The following is a 17,710-nucleotide window of genomic DNA, read 5'->3' on the forward strand; positions in this document are numbered from 1 at the left end:
TAAATTCAATTAATATGACTATAACGGTACCGGACCAAAAAATCACGGAAATACACACGCTCCTGATAAATACACTGCACGCAAGGAAAATTACAAAAAGACGGATTCAACAACTAGTCGGCAAATTAAATTGGATAACACAATGTGTTTACGGCGGTCGGTTTCATATGCGTCGCTTAATTGACCGCGCAAATTCTCTTCGCTCTAGTGGACATCGTACTTATGTAAATAAAGATATGAAACTTGATATTATGTGGTGGTTGGACTTCATGAAAGTATTCAATGGTACAATGCAGATGATAGACGATAGAATGCCTGTGTCAGTCAGCATTGACGCATGCAAAACTGCATGCAGCTCGTTTTTCCAAGGGGACTTCATACATGCACCATGGACTCCTCAGACGGCATTACTTCCTATAAATTACTTGGAAGTACTTTCATTGGAAATTGCTACAAGACGATGGTCACGTGCGTGGTCCAACAAATTGGTATATGTACATTGTGACAACATAACCGCATGCGCGATCATAAACAAAGGATCTTGCAAACATCCAACTCTGATGGATTCGCTTAGACGAATCTTTTGGCTGAGTGCTATTTATAACTTTAGAATTCGTGCTGTTTATTACCCTGGCCGTTTCAACACTCTAGCTGACAGGGTATCAAGACTCCATGAACCAAATGGGTTTTCGCGGCTAATCGAAATCATGGAACAATCGGGTTTTTCTCTTTACAGATAGAAGCGGTACAACGGAAGAGTACCTGGATCGGGCCGTTGAATATTTCTACAGTAACGCTCTGTCGTCCAACACGAAACGGACCTATTCAACACATAGATCATCCTATCTCAAATTCTGCGAAAAGTTCGGATATGCCGCTGTTCCTGCATGCACGACGACATTGTGTCGTTATGCTGCCTTTCTGTCAAAAACGTTAAAGTTCAGCTCAATCAAACAGTACATGAACATTATACGCTTACTTCACGCAGAATGGAACCTGCCTAACCCGGTAGCAGACAACTTCAAACTTAAGTACACGATGCAGGGTATACGCCGTCATATTGGGGACATAACTGTGCGCAAACAACCTATAACACCGGAACTATTAATAATCATTCTGGAACGTCCACCTTAATGAATCCCCCTCCCCCCTGAATGTGATACATGCAACTATTGTGTGGCTGGTTTAAGACACTGTGTGGGCTACTGCTATAATTGACATCTTGGTTGATATAGGTTTTTGTACTTATGAACAGTAAATTCATAATTTATGGACAAGTGGTCTGCAGTAGGGAAATCTTTTATTCTGCTTTTTGGTGTACCAATTCTTTATTACACACAAACACAACATAGTTTATTCAATATTTAAGGAAATGTGAACATTTTTAAATTGCGTTATTATTTTAAAGAGGCATGGTATTTTATATACACAAAGAAGTAAGAGCCGCATCGTTCGAAAATGGGTCTTTAAGCGATATGTTGCCATGGTAGCTCCAAACCAGCTTGTGTATCAACTCAGTTTGAACAGTAGCTACCTGATATAAAGACATGTGAGGACTTTCTTGGTCACATTAACTGACAAGGTAGCTCTGTACCAGACTTTGTTTATCGTGCAGGCGGGCTGATCTGGAGCTACCCAGGGCATATATGACATAAGACCTATTGTTGCATGATGCAGGTTATATATAGAGAGTAACAGCTTTCTGCCTGATTGCTTTGTAATATATCAGGTGAGGATTAGAATTAAATACGGCTACAGGGGTTGAAGAATTTTTCCAGAGCCACTCGCCCTGCAGGGCGAGTAGGCCTGACAATCCACTCGCCCTTCACTTTAATCTACTCGCCCAGCATTAAAAAAATAGATATCTATATTTATATTTATGATCAACCAGAACCTTTTAAACCTACTTAACATAGTGACACTAAACTGCAAACAAATTAACTATACTCAAACCCAGTTAACTCGCGGGAAGGGTTGAGTCGCGGTATTTCATTAGCGCCATCTGGAGGTTGTTTATAAACAAACCTGCGTGACCTACTTGTCAAATCTGACAGAAAAATCTCTCGCTACAGATTGGAATTGATTTTTGGTAATTGAATGTCATAAAACTCAGACTTTAACAATATTTGAATTTTTATAGTTCACTTAATTGTGATAACGAAAAAATACGACATTGCCTGAAAATAACTGTGCTATTTATTGTATTTGATGTCTTAAATTCCATATATTTAAATAGTTATATACTTTATTGTTTGTTACTTTGAAGAGTATGTCAGAGCTTTGATAATTCATGTTTAATTTAAAATTGGTGCTGTTAACCGCGACTCTACCGGGAGAAAATATAAACAACAATGGTGGACAGTGGTGTTGGAATTGTTTGTACGGCAGTTAATATTGAAGGATTTTCGCCAAAAAAAGGCAGTTGTCCAATAAAGTTAAGTTAAATATGATTGTTGTTAAAATCATTTATCTGATATATGAAGATGGTTCCTAGACGCAAGTTAATATTCCTCAAGTACCGCGAGTCAACCGTGTTGCAGTATACATTATCAGATGGATTATATTTGCTTTCCTTACGTTTTCTGCACCTCTTTCCTTTTCTCAATTCTTTCCGCTTCTCGATTTGACGACCTTTCTAATTCTTTCTGTTCCCCGTCGCGACCACCTTGCAGATATTTTAAAATAGAACCCTTTTCCATATTTCAGACGAACTTTTACTGAAAAACACGCTTGATTGACAAACGGTTACAATATGGTAAATTTTGCCTAAGGCTTCTGATCACGAAATTTGGAATTATTCTGTTTATTAATATATTTTTTCTGTTTATTTTTAATTAAATATAAGAAGTGTTATAATTAACCAGTGATGTATTATTGTTTGATTGATATTTACATTAAAATTCACGGAACGACCAATATATTTAACAGTTTTATTCATTTTTAATCGATTAGCTAAGAGCACTGACAACGACGAAAAGAGCGCAGCCGATTTCGAGAATTATTTTTACTGTGCCCGTGACGTCATTTTTCATTGTCTAAACGAAAGTGCAGTTTCTTTGTGTACTAAACGTTTTTTTGTTTGTTCGAAAAATTTTCGCAATTTGTATCGATGTGGAAGGAGTTCTGGAACTGAATTTATATTTCTCAACTTGAAAAACAGCACTCGCCCGGTCGGTGGAGTATTTAACAAATTTTACTCGCCCGACCGTCAACTTCACTCGCATATGCGAGCGGTCGAGTGGATTCTTCAACCCCTGGGCTACTTAAAATATGAAGACACAGCAATTTTACTATTTGCCTCTGATGATATTGTTTAATATGTAATAATAAAAGATCCACAAAGACAATAACAATACAATGACTAAAAAGTGATTGAGTAGTCATAGCTGTGTGTATAATAAACTTTTGATTAGTCTATATTTAAACATACTCAAAACAAACATGAACATCTATTTCACAGGTGTTTTCTATGTGGTTAAATTAAACAGAGGTAAAGTCTTAATTGAATTTTCAGCCTCATTAGTAGACATGGATGACTGAATGACTGATCATTGTTTGTTGTTTTCTCAGGCACCATGGCTATCTACTGGATCAGCTGATAAATGCAATGGTCCATTATTTATTCTGTTTGAAAGCTGCCAGGTCCGTTTAGTACTCCTAAGAAATCAAATTGCGTGGCTTACTGACTTTTCATGCCCTGCAGCCATTGATCATTCTATACATAATGATTAATGATCTGGTTGTTTGTTTACCCTTAAAAGGGTAAACTTAAAGGGTTTAAAGGTAAGTTACTTAATTTTATTCCATCATTTTAACAGAAATTAGCAAAAATTTAAAGGACTTGAATTTGTTTGTGTTTTCATCTAAGCTTTTAAATTATTCTTTAAATGTACAATAATTGATTCAAACTTAACAAAGTCTAAAGATCGCTGTGGTGTAGTGGATTTGGAGTTCGTCTTGCAAATGGGAGGTCATGGGTTCAATCCATATTCTGGGAGCTTTCTTTGGTTCTCCCCAAAGACACCAAGTACTGGTTCTACCCATTAAACGGACTCAGAGGTGTTTCAATAAGCTGAAAGCTTTCATGCAATCAAGGTAACATCAATTCTAAGGTTTAAACTGAACTAAACAAATGTGATCATAATTTGTTTGAATATTTTCAACCTGCAATTCACCTATTATTTTTGTATATGTAAGTTACCTTTTTTCTAATAAGTTTATAAAATCAAATGAGAAATATCCACACTTGCTAATTAATTGAAACACTGGACACTTACATTGTTTACCAAATTTTTTGTATATTGTGTTGCCTGAAGCACATTTCCATATGAAGATCTTTGTCCAAAAGTAAAGCAGACATTCTTACACGGACACATTGATGAATAAAGAAGTTACAGACCCCTTAAAGTCCTGGTTGTTTATTGTTGTTAGACAATATGTAATTCTCTAAATGTGAGGTAATTATGCCATTTCTTCCTGTATCTATGTCCAAATGTGATAAAGCCGATGTTCCTTGGAGTGGATATTGACAATTAAAGCAGTAATTGGCCTTATTTCCCATGGATTTTTTTGTGTTACAGAAATTGCCCTGATAGCTAAGAAAGCCTTGCAGTTTCTACTGGTATCTTTGTCTCCGAAGGCAATTCCCGCTAACCCGGGACTATTAACTGTTATTGAATAGGGAGAATGGCAGACGGAAGTGTCAGAGTGCGTCTGTAAGTGGCATGAAATGGACATTGCATGCAGATTGAGTCTTTAATTCAGGCAGATTATGCGTAGTCCAATGTAGAGGCCAGTGTTTTAAGTGCCATTCAATTCATTACTTCTGTAGACAAGACCCATGGGGGTCCTGCATTCAAGATACTTATGCCATTCTTGGAGCACTGCATATTTGCATTTCGTGATATGGAACAAATACATAAAAAAATTCTTAGATGCGTCAAACAATTAAATGGGTGCTTTTTCAATCCCGTGGGATGATACTGTAACAGTTGGTCCCTTGGCATCAGATGGCTGATGTGTTTTTTTTGTAATCTTGATGAGACATTTCTAGCACTTTTATATTTTGATGCCATCCAGAGATATTTTATGATCCAAATATTCCCATGCAAAGGGACATAAAGACTGAAGTCCCCAGAAAACAAAAACCCTGAAACAGAATTGTTTTACTTTTTTCTCCAAGTTAAGTTTTCTTGATAAAGTTTTCACATCTTGCTATCTTGAGAAAGATCAAATTACCATGATGTATAAAAGTAGCCAGAAAAAACCCTTTCCTGGTCTTGTCAGGAGCTAACCTGTCCGCTTATGCCAGTACAAAACCTTGCGTGACTTTATAGGTGACAGGTTAGCTGCATTGGCAGCTGACCAGAATGTCCCAATGTGCCACTGGAATGAAACCCATTTTGCGAGATTCAGGTCATATTTAAGTACAATCAATGTCAGACAGTCACTACTGGGGCAAGTCTAGCTGGGCGGACACCTTGTCTATAATGTTTGACAACAGATTAAATTTTTATTTTATTCAACATTAGGTAGGTTACCTTCGGTAAGGTAGGTCCAAAAAAACTCCACCATGCTTTTATCTATTTATGTATTTCTCACAACTCTTGAAAAGCACTTACCTGGGATTCATCTTTGGCACATGCATCATTAACAGGTGTAACATTTCTGCAATTATATCTTAATTGAACACATATTAATTTTGTTCAATCGTCAGATTTGATTGGATGAACATGCCACACATGCTTCTGCCATTGCATTTGATTATTTGAAGGACTTCAAAGTTAAACAACAGGGCTTTGTGGTGATAAGAGATACCTTTGTTATGATTGCGGCAAAATGGGGCCACTTTATTTATTGGATAATTATCTTTTAAATCTGCCAAGTATTTATAAACTGTATTTACTTAAGTGATGAATATTAAAATCGACAAATAGCAACAAGTTATACATAATAAGACATTATAACCCTGTGGATAGAGATTTGATCATAAACAGTTTACTTAAGCAAAAAAACAACTACAATGACAGTTTATGTGGCTTGTTCCTTCAATTTGCTGATAACGATATTACGAATTATGCAACATACTGAAAAATGCATTCAGTTACTTATTATCAGAACAGAACAGAACAGAATAGTTTATTTTTATCAATAACAAACTATATTTATGTTTGAAACCAAATACTGTTGAGCAAATTCAAAAGCCATCACAGATATGCACATCCAAACATATATGATAAGAATGCTTTCTTGGTGTTCTGTTTTTGGCAGACATTTCCAACAAGATGCATATGTGTCTGGTGCAATCGGTTTAACTTGCACCTAGTTCACAGTAGATGCAATTTTGTGATTCACAATTGACCTCTGCCCTGTCTTATCTACCATTCTAGGCGGAAAAAAAATAGAAAAAAAAGGCAACAGCACCACAAACATCCCAATGTGAGCGATAAATTTAGAATTGGAATGCATACCACAATAAAACTCAAGAGGGAACTCTTGGTCTGTATAGACTCCTAGGCAATAAAACTGACGATAGCGCTAATTGGAGCACCTCCATAATCATGGCTACCTGTGAACTAGGAAGTCCGAAAGATGAACCAGGGCATAAAACATAAAACGGGTCATAAAACTATACTCCTCGCTGTCCAAGAACTGATGAATAGGCTAATAATGAGGCGGTATTTGCCTTGTAGATGCTTCTCATGATGCATTTGGAGTTTCTATTATATATTTTCTCCCTTTGGCATATCTTTATATGAACATTCTTATTTACCAATACCCTATCATACTTTAATACCCACTTCATTATATGGTTATTGCATCTGATCTGCATTGCCTTGGATAATCCTACTGTATTGCTATACTACTTAAAACACACAACTGTTATTCCTGGTTTAGATAATAAATAAAGGAACATGCCTTTACGGTTATTTAGCAAATATTTTATTAATTATTACCATATTGGAAATACAATAAATTAAATGAATTATTTTTCCCCCAATATGATTATAAATCTGATAGTTTTTCATAAATTGACAAAGTGCTTGCATGTGTCATTACAGTTTGCTGCCTTCAAGGGATGAGAGAACAGCCACCACATGACGCAGATCATCAAACCAGAAAAAAAAATCACCTCAGATTCAGGTATTTCTTTTTAATAATTTCTTTCAAAAGGTACTACATGTATTTCTGAAATGAATGCTGCTCACTGATCATTTCACAATTATGTATCTTTTTCTTTAACCTTTGTTAATATTTGTGGTCAATTCACTGACATTCAAAAGCTTAAACATTCTTACAAGATCATCATCTTTTTAGCTCATGAACTGGTTTAAAAAAGAAAACAAATATGGCCATGTTAGATTCACTATCGCGCTAGCTCATCTCCTATTTCCAAATTTATGTATTAAAACAAATAAATTAAAAACAGCAAGAGCATAAGAAATCTTAAATTACCAACAATGTATGCGGATAGTCTTGCAACAAAGGTTATAGTTGCATATGACTAACATGGGCTATGTAACATAATACTTTATATATGGGTATATGGGGTTAGGAATGCAATACACCCCTTAATTATGCAAATTCATATTATTATTTTCCATTAGGAAGTTACCTTGGAAGCGAACGAAAATAATATTTGAAGTTGGACGTAGCCAAAAGTGAGCTTTCTAATCATGGAATGGGAAACTTTTTGTCTTCATTGAATTCTTGATCAATAAATGTGCCACACACCTATTGCAAGTATTACATACACGAACCAATTGTATAATTATCATTAAAAGGATCTTCCTTCATGGTATTTAAATTATGACAAGCTAGAAATGTATAGAAAGAAATGTGAACTCTTCAACACTTTGTATAAATGAGTCTTTCCTGGGAAAACAGGGCTTAATGCATGTGCTTAAAGTATTGGCCCAGATGAGTCTGTGCAGTCAGGAATGACGGTCTCCGCTTTATGGTATTTTTATCTTGAAAGGATGTATCTTCTTAGCTTAAATCCAGTTTAGTTGGGAAGTGTTGTCCCCAATTAGCCTGTGTGAACTGTACAGGCTTATCTGGGATGACACTTAATGCACATGCATGAAGACCGATTATCCGAGAGTGATGATCAAATGAGTCGCCTTCTGAGAAAACTGGGCATAATGCATGTGGTTAAAGTGATGTCCCAGATTAGCCTGTGCAGTTTGCACAGGCTAATCAGGGACAACAGTTTCAGCCCAAATTGGATTTTTGCTGAGAAGAGACTTCATTTAAATGAAAAATGTCATAAAAGCGGAAAGTGTCGTCCCTGATTAGCCTGTGCGGACTGCACTGGCTTATCTGGGATGACACTTTACGCACATGCATTATGCTCAGTTTTCTCAGAACGCCACTCAAATTTATTGTGCATTAGTTAAGAATGACTGAACCAAATTAAACAATATCAACAGTAAGAGCAAACTGTTGTATATATTGAGATGATCATAATTAAAAGAAATGCTTAAATGTCATTGCAATACCAGAAGTCATCACTTGAAGCACATAGCAACTGTTTTAGTCCAAAGGGTCAACTGACACCAATAATTTGTCTATTATGAACTTGACATGCCTCAAACTCTGTTGATGTCTTGGCCCCAGCTGTACAAACAGAACAGTTATTATGGCCCTGCCCCTGTCATCATGATCCATCTTCTGGGGCCATTAGCGGCTGATTGTTCTCCCATTAGGGGCCAATTATCTTTGACATGCATGAAATGGCAGGGCACCCTGGTTCTTCATGGCTTTCTGGGTCATTTGATCTTCCTATGTCATGTGACGTGGTGGAATTACACTGCCATTTTTTTACAGGGTGTTTTTACTTCAGTTTTGTTACGCAACTACAAGAAAATCATAGTACTATCATGTAACTTGCTCTTCTTTAAGTTTATTACCTACTCTTCCCATTTTCAGCTAGTTTTAAATCAATTTTCAAGAGTTTATGATTGATTGTGCATCGGGTTCATTCTGAATATGAAATGTGTGCAATTTTCCGGTTGTATGCATCCTGTTAGATTTGATTTATAAAATACACTTCAACAATTGTGTCATTTAATTTGCAGATTTTTTTTCAATTGAACAGAGCAAGCAATGAAACTCCAGAGACTCATATCAGGAGAGAAATTATTGTTGTTCTGATCCTTTACTTTTTTTGACAGAACATTAACTATTAATATAAAATATAATGGGATCATATATTAAAGGCCTTGGAACAGTAAATGCATGGCATGGGGTGTAAACTGGATTATCTCTTGAAAATAGTTTTGGTAAAAACATTTCTATTGCAATCAATATAGCCAAGAAATATGAAATATATAAAAGCATATCACTGTTGAGTTTTTCAATCAAAAAAACATTTGGTTTTCATGTCAGCTGTGAACCATGGATGGAAAATGTGTAAGTAATAGCAGTGCTGACAGACTGAGGGGTGGAAGGCTGTCTTGTCTCGGTGCCATTGCAGACAGGTCTGTGTAAACATTTAAACACATAGGGCCTGAAATGTGGGATCCTGCTGAACTTTAGGTCCAGGGACCATGTTTGTATTGCCAGAGTGCTGATGGGTCTTCTGCAGGTTAAACAAAACAAAATTGTGTGTTCTTGTTAGTTTTTTTTCGGCGTAAGCTGCATAAGCCAGCTTTTCACCTTAGCCTGACCTTTGTAAGTGTCCAATAAAATTCCAATAAAATTTCCCGCGGCTAGGTACGAATGAATACACTTTATTTATTCCATTGGCTGATTTGAGTATACCACCAGAACATTGGAAACATATCCGCGTCTTTGTAACACTGTTTTACTGTATGAAACAATTTTATCTCGAATGAAAAGGCTTAATAGATAGAACAGTTTTACACTCAATTCTCGACATCAATACAGTTTGTGCGTACACCTTTTATTTTCAGAGTATTACCAGCGCAAGAGCGTTTATACTTAAAAGGCTATGATCTCATATTTAGTACTTACTTCCTTATTCCTGTCAACATGTTAACATGTAAAAGTATAAAGAGCAATGGAAGCGAGGCCTCACTTTAAAGCATTGCATTTCAACCCGCGAGGTATATCGGTCAATTCGCGGACATTCAGAGTTTATATACAGGTCATCACCGGAGTTGGCGGCCAGTAAAATAATCGTTATATAATAAAGACGCTATCCGTGAACTAGGTGACCTGGAATTTTCTTTAGACCAGAAATATGTTAAATGAAGATATTCAGCAATATAATTATGGTATGTAAATAATAGATTCTTAATGTGTTTTCAACAATACAATGATAAATATTATTGTTGATAAATTTAACAATAATTATTCGTCCATATTGCCTAATGTACTAAAGTGATATTATGAGCATGTAACAGTTTATAGGTGTCTATCGCAACCGTTGATTATTTTTGATGTTTCTACTTCATATACACTTATATTAATTAATGCAGCATCATCATACTAAAACAATATACCAGAAAGAGAAAAATAATGCATTTGAATATCAACCGTACTTTCGTTTGACAACTGATCATGCGTTTACGAGTTGAACCTAAATTTAGTTTTAGTGCAGATTTGTTCATACGACACAAAGACACGAAATTGTTTTACGGATCATTTCAGCTTACAGGACTGGGTGGGTCACGTAAGAATATCGAATATAAAATATATTTTTTATAAACAACTGGTAGCAAGGTGAGTTGCAGATAATTAATCAGTAACCACATTTTAACTAACTATTTTGATCTGTTAATTCTTTTCAGCTCAATTCAACAGTGCAAAATGCCCATAATATCACTTTAAGCATTAGCACGATGATAATTGATACTGTTAATAATCGAATCAAATAGCAATGCCCGACAAACCACTAAAACAGGTTTGTTCGAAGAACGCGCCTATAAATACGGATACTTCTCGTGTGGCCGGTTGACTCATATGTTTAAATTTCACTTCCATTCTTCTTTTGGTTTTCTGTTTTGTATCTATAGGTTTATGACCAGCAATATGTTATAATGTAAAATAAGCCGCGAAAACTCCCCGTAACATCCCGTACTGCGTGTGATGCAGCTAAGAACTGCACAGAAAAAGACATTCGCTATCCTTGATCTCATTCATTAAACTATTTACGCCGTATATCTTTTTTAAAGATATTTCTTGTTAGGATTATGGTTTATGGGAGCTGATAAGAGGCCTTTGTCCCACATGAGACCATGGGCAAAGATGATGATGGTTTATGTTTCTGCTTTGCAAATTGTTGCACTGATGCCTGGAAAATGACATTTGCATAAATAGAACAAAGGAAATATTTTGTTTACAACTTTCTGCTACAGGCCCACCTGATAGCTATGATGTGGTACGAGGTGGACACCTTATAGGAATGATATGCACATGTGGTATCTATGATGTATATAGTCAATAGCTATTTACCTGCGCACATGATAGCTAGGATTGATGCACATGATAGCTATTACATGGGCATGCAATAGCTGACCTTTGACATTATCTTTAGTATCATTCATTACAAAAATGGACCCATAAGCTGTGTGTTCAAGTAATACAATGGTTGACATTTCGGAAAGTTTCATTGTTCAATTACTGCGTGAAGACACAAGAGCTATCATGCGCAAATGTGATAGCTATCGTGTTTGAAGGTCATATACTTTGCTTTTTAAATGCAGTTTATTTTATTGTCTTGTATTTCTTAGGTATCCTCGAGTGCCCAATTTCAACGCATACAAGCAGTTTGTTGAAGTTTTTTTGCTCAATATAGGGATTAATGTAATTAATTTTGTTATTTCATTACACATTTACCTTTTATTTACACATTTTAGATTCAATTGATTGTGTTATCAACAAAAATTCGTTGAAAAACGAAATGACCAAAGTCTATGTAACGGCGGCCATATTTGTTGAGAGTGCCCTAAAACGATGCATCTGATTGGTTTCCTGATTTCAATGTAAATATCACTCCTGTGGAGACTGAATGCATAAAGTATTAACTCATGATTGTTGTACTTAAATTTGTATCACTGTAAAAGCAATATGGAACTGAAAAAAATTAAATCAATAAAAGTTTTATTTTAATTTTGGGATGCCAAACTTTCTGGCAGTGGTCTTAATAGGGGACCCTGTTAGCAAGCCCTTGTCATAAGCTGTGTTTATGGAAGTAGGTGAATATAACCTGTACTTCTTTCGTTGAACCTACAATTATAATTAAGTAATGAAAATAAGTAATAAAGTTTATAAACATAATATGCAATTATCAACATACACACTTGCTACATGTAGTTAAAATTGTATTACAGCAAAACCAAAAACTTATCCGGACTTCAAATCAAAGTTTACGCGTACACCCTTTTCATAGTGAAAATTAATCTATTTATAAGATGTTTTGTCAAATGGCAGTCACGTGACTTATGAATGAAATAGTGAACTTTTGCAGACGAAACCGGTGCATTATCCCACGGTCTTATTTACAAAGACAATTGGGTGTAAAGTGTTCAAAAGTTTTGCATTAAGTAAAATACATAAAAATCCATAAATTGCAAACCAATCAACCATATATTACCGTTTAACCCAATATTGTCCACATAACAAACAACAATTGCGTAGTGTACCGTGTGCTATTGTATGACGTAAACGGATTTCGCTTATGTATCAAGCAGAGGCAAAACAAAAATCGCGTCGAATTAGGCGAGCGTCGATTCGGGTCACTCAACGATACATTAACTATATTGATTTTCATATTATTACAACACCCTGGAGACTCAAGTAAGTTCATCCTCAACTAACTCCAATGTGTAATATAGGGAATGTGGGTGTAGGAAGTTGTTTGTTTCAATAAACCTGACGGACAATAAACTTTTTTTTCGTATTCTGGAATAATTGTTAAATTAGATATGAAGTTTGCAATAATGCAATAATAATCATGTTTGCTATATAAATTAACTTTTCATTAAAGAAACATGTTTATTCTTATTAGAGTGGGTAATCATAAAAAAATAAGAACGCAAGTTAAGCGAACCTACCAACCATTATTTTGTTGGTGATGTTATTGGAACCTAATCCCATTTACTTTTTGACCTTCAAATAAAAAGGGCAAATAAAAGAAAAGAACCAATCTATAATGCTATGTCTCAGTTAAAATCCGGTAGTGAAGAGACATTCAATTTAGGAGACAGGATGCAGACCTCGTCAAGGTCATTTCCCAAGACCATTCTCTAAGCATGTTAGACTGGGACATAAGCCTCCAGACATTGTTCTGACAAAGCTTCTCGGCATTGTACAAGATGATGAAAAATTATGTGGGTGAATCCAATATTGTGGATTGGTGGAAATTCATCATCCATCACATGGCATCTTGTGGAGAGGGAATCAGTGAAAACTTATCACCTTAAATGAATCAATGATTTATTGACATAGGAATGTGTCCTAGTAGATGGCCATAATGGGTCTGTCAGCGCTCCCATTGTCTGAAAAGCGTTTTATTAAATGCAGCCATAAGACTTTCCCTGTCTTGCAGGTTAGTATAATTCTTTAGAGGCGCCTCTTCTGCGTATATATGTTAACAACTGATGTAATTATTGCATGATTTACTGGATTTTCATTGACATTGCCATACAAAAATTGGAGCAGCTAGGGTTTATGGTCAGGACACGCTAATGGTGCAAGTCTCATTTGTGGGAATATGTTTGGGGCATAATTATGAAGAAAATCAGTTTTGTCATCTTTGACTGTGAAAATTATTATAGCAACATTTTTTTTCTTCTTTATTTTTATTAGCCAGAAACTTTCATTTATAACTTACCTGTAAGTTTTATTGCATAACTTTGATAAACAGCCAAATTGTACATCCATGTTAACAATAAACTAAACTTTCTATTGTTGCCAAAAAACAAATACATGTGTATCTGTTAGCAACATCTTCTCACTGAAAAAATCAAAATTACATTTTATAAAATGTATTTCTTGGCATATGGAGAACTTGAAGTCAATGTTTGAGGTTTGCACAACATATCTAGTGGTGAATAAGTTAGATGGGTTTTTTTCAACTGCAATTATTGGTATTTATAGATGGATTTCATGAGCTCATTTGGTTAATGTATACAACTATAAATGGATAATGTATGACATATTTCTTTTGTTGTTTTGTTTTGTTTGCTATGACCACCCTGCTTTTTCATTTTTATGCTCCCCGAAAATTAGTTATATATACTGGCATATAGTTGCCAGTTTATCCTTCCTTAAAGCCCTGTCACACCAGACTGGTGTCCTTACAGTGACCTAAGACTGTGTTTCTGGCAATTTCTGATTGTCGTAGTAAGGACGCCAATGACTTTTTTGGTAAAAATGCTGTTGTTCGCCTTCCGCATTCGTACTGCCTCCTTACGGCGACCAAAGCCGATTATACAGCATCTGAGCGGCGTCCTTGTCGTTTTTACTGCGCAATAGTTTCTCATAGCGCCTACAATATTTTTACCGATCTCTTACATATTTGGCATGTAGCTACCTTGCATGGACCTCTAGGCCAAAAAAAAAAAAAGTCTTGGTTCAGGGAACCCGACCGACCCTATTTTTTGCCCCCGACCCTAACGATTTTTTTGGTCCATGGAAAAAAATCTGATGGCGAAAATGCTAAAATCTCGTAAAATTTCATTGAAAACAGCCACCAATTAAACCTGGATTGGTTTTCTATATTTTTCTCTTTGTTTCAATGAAAGTGTTCGCAATTTGAACAGTGAACAATAACCGGTCTGCACGTGTATACGAGACATCGCTTGACCTTATTGTTATTGAAGTGCGCATGCTAGCTGGCTAATCAACATTGAGCTCGCTTACACATGAAATGACGTTGTTAAATGAAATGTAAAAATGGGTGGAGCTATGGAGTAAAATTCGGTCATTCATGCGCAGACACTGTGCACTTTGAATACACAGTTAATATTGTCGTCTGCAAACAAAATAGCGGCCGGTCGCAAATGTCGTATTATTAAAGATTAAAAATGAAAAGAAGCGTGACAATATTTTAATTATTTCCAAGCTGTCTATTGATCTGAATTTAAAAGTGATAATTAAATAATTAGTTCTATGTCGATGATGTTACAACTTTCTGCCAATTTCCGATCGAAATGAAAAGATGATAATTAATTAATTTGTTTGTTTTACTCGCACACTATGCTAACTGACAGCCGCGTATTTTAATCAAATAAAAATGTGAAAAACACGCGCGGTTTAATTTTAATTAACCTTTCAAATTTTTAACACATAGGAAGAGTCATTCATCTACACTACTATAAAAATGGAAGTAACCACTTTGTCTCTAAAGTCGCTAACATGGCGTCTTTAACCTTAAAGCGTTGTTGGACGAAAAAGAGTCATAACAAAAAAAAATAATTAAAACACAAAACACTAGAACATTCAAAGAGTCATGGAAACTTGACAACAATTGGCTTCGCTTTGATAATGAATCAAAATCAATGTACTGTGACGCCCTTAGCCTGTACAAACCAATAGCAACATTCAAATTTATGTACACTGCTCACTTCCTGTGCGATGCGCTCAAACCCATTGCCATTTTATCAAAAAATGTACCAGAAGAAAGACTTGTGCTATTCTGAGGTTACCCTCCTTTTGACAGCCACTATTCAGACTCTTGAGCACCTGTCGGAGACTAGGTCAGGTCTCATGATGAAAAAAATTCTGAAGGTCACACCCCAAACAACAGAGACTGATAAAGATGGCTTGTTCACTTTTGAATATGAAGGTCACACTATCACAGACAGACAAAGAAAAAATGGTTGGCTAAAAGAAATTTTGGGCCAGCGCTAGCCCTGAAGAAGTGCATAAAGAGCTAGGAATATTGAATAATATACAACGACTAAATACCACATGTGCAATATTAATCATTTGGTCAGTGTTTAAACAATCATGGGTGCATTAACTGACCCTTTTTCACCCTGAAATCAGTCGACTGGTAAAAAAAAAAAAAAAAAAAAAAAAAAAAACCTACCTACCCTCCTACATTTTTCTGGCCATGTTCCCTGAACCAAGACTATTTTTTTTTTTGGCCCTACCTTTTGATGAGGTTTGAGGTCACTGGGGTCAAGATCACTGAGGCTAGATTTTCTCAAGGTCAAACAAGGGGAGCATCCATCGTTTTCAGCGATACTTGTATTATGATAGAAATACCCTACATAAATTTTTCACGTAGTAATATAAGGATAATTGAAACATATATTATGGTAAATGCAATTGGTAACAATTTTATTTGCAAATGACATATTACACAACACTTTTCCATTACCATATCCATCTGTTATTGCAGACTGCATCAAAGCTGTCAGTCATTGAAAATAATCACACAGAAAAATGTTCAATGAATAAATAATGTAATTAGTATTCGAACATCTATCATTTGTTGGTGTTTTCTTGACATTTTGCAGTGTTTCGTAAATGTATTTTTGAATGATGGATGTAAATAAAGCAAGGGTTAAGCGACCACGAAAATGATAACCACCCATTAATTACCATGAGTACTACTTATGGGGCCTAAAGATGTTTACATAATCAGAAACGTTAAGGGAAATCTGTCTCTGATAACAGTTTTGGAGGAGATTGTACAATTAGATAAGCTATCTTGTACTAACCAGGGAGCTTGTGGCTTTGTTTTGCAGGATATTCTTAAGGATGAGAGAACCCAGTTGTCTTCCATTTTTGTTTTTTTGTAACATTTTTTGTTGTTTTAGGTTTGCTAAAACATGATGCATATAAAGTACATGCTTCCTCATTGTTGCCTAATAATATTGTAGACATAATCAAGGAACTAGGTGTAGTGTATTGAAGGACCAAAAATGAATGAGCTTTGCTCTGGGAAAATGGGGCTTAATGCATGGGCCTAAAGTGTTTTCCCATATTAGCATGTGCAGAATACACAGGCTTATATAAGGGACGACACTTTCCGCTTGTATGGAATTTTCTTTTCAAAGGAATTCTCTTCTTGACCACAATCAAATTAAGATGGAAAGTGTCGTCTCTGATTAGCCTGTGCAGACTGCAAGAGCTGGTTTGGGATGACATTTTATACCCAAATGCATCAAGCCGAGTTCTCTCAGAGTGAGGCTCATAGTTGTTTCCGATAAAACTCTTTTTAATGTATAGAAACATATATTTTGAGGCATAGTGTCATCCCAGATCAGCTCACTCAGTGCCGACCTTACGATTAACCCATTTATGCCTAGCGTCTAGAAAAAAGGCCTTGGCAAATAGCGTAGACCCAGATGAGACGCTGCATGATGCAGCGTCTCATCTGGGTCTGCGCTGTTTGCTTACAGGAATTTCTGTAAGAAATGTTCTAAATATAGAAATAAATATACTAGACATCCCTAATTTCGGAAATAAATTGATCCAATTTAGAAGGATGGGAGAGTCCACTAGGCATTAATGGGTTAATATTGAGCAAAAGTTTTCTAGTGTACGGTCTTGGATTGTGTATAAACCTATTTATTTTTCCGTGATTAAACAATTTTTTTAAAGTTTTACTGACACGTATGGAAAACAATGTATACACGATCTTGAGAATGCTCCTGGAGTGGGGACTGATCCTGGGACATCTAACCACTAAGGTAGACACCATATCCTCTACACCATCAAACCACTGCATGGATTAGCCATTGTGGACTGCACAGGTTGATCAGCAAAATTATATAAAAGATTAAAT

The 17,710-nt window shown here is 35.7% G+C and overlaps 1 protein-coding gene across 5 annotated transcripts in view; it reads left to right on the forward strand.

Annotated features, from left to right (window-relative positions):
- The window catches only part of LOC127879722 (protocadherin beta-18-like), a 118,998-nt gene that overhangs the window by 49,908 nt on the left and 51,380 nt on the right, over positions 1-17,710 (forward strand). For 3 of the 5 annotated variants that reach the window (XM_052426728.1, XM_052426731.1, XM_052426732.1), the window contains one exon: positions 7,062-7,143. The gene's annotated coding sequence lies outside the window, so the exon portion shown is untranslated. Of the gene's footprint in view, positions 1-4,608; positions 4,716-7,061; positions 7,144-9,390; positions 9,415-17,710 lie in introns of those variants that run through there. The other 2 variants (XM_052426733.1, XM_052426730.1) reach the window with 2 other exon arrangements.

The sequence above is a fragment of the Dreissena polymorpha genome, chromosome 4 (assembly GCF_020536995.1).
Source record: "Dreissena polymorpha isolate Duluth1 chromosome 4, UMN_Dpol_1.0, whole genome shotgun sequence".
NCBI lineage: Eukaryota > Metazoa > Mollusca > Bivalvia > Myida > Dreissenidae > Dreissena > Dreissena polymorpha.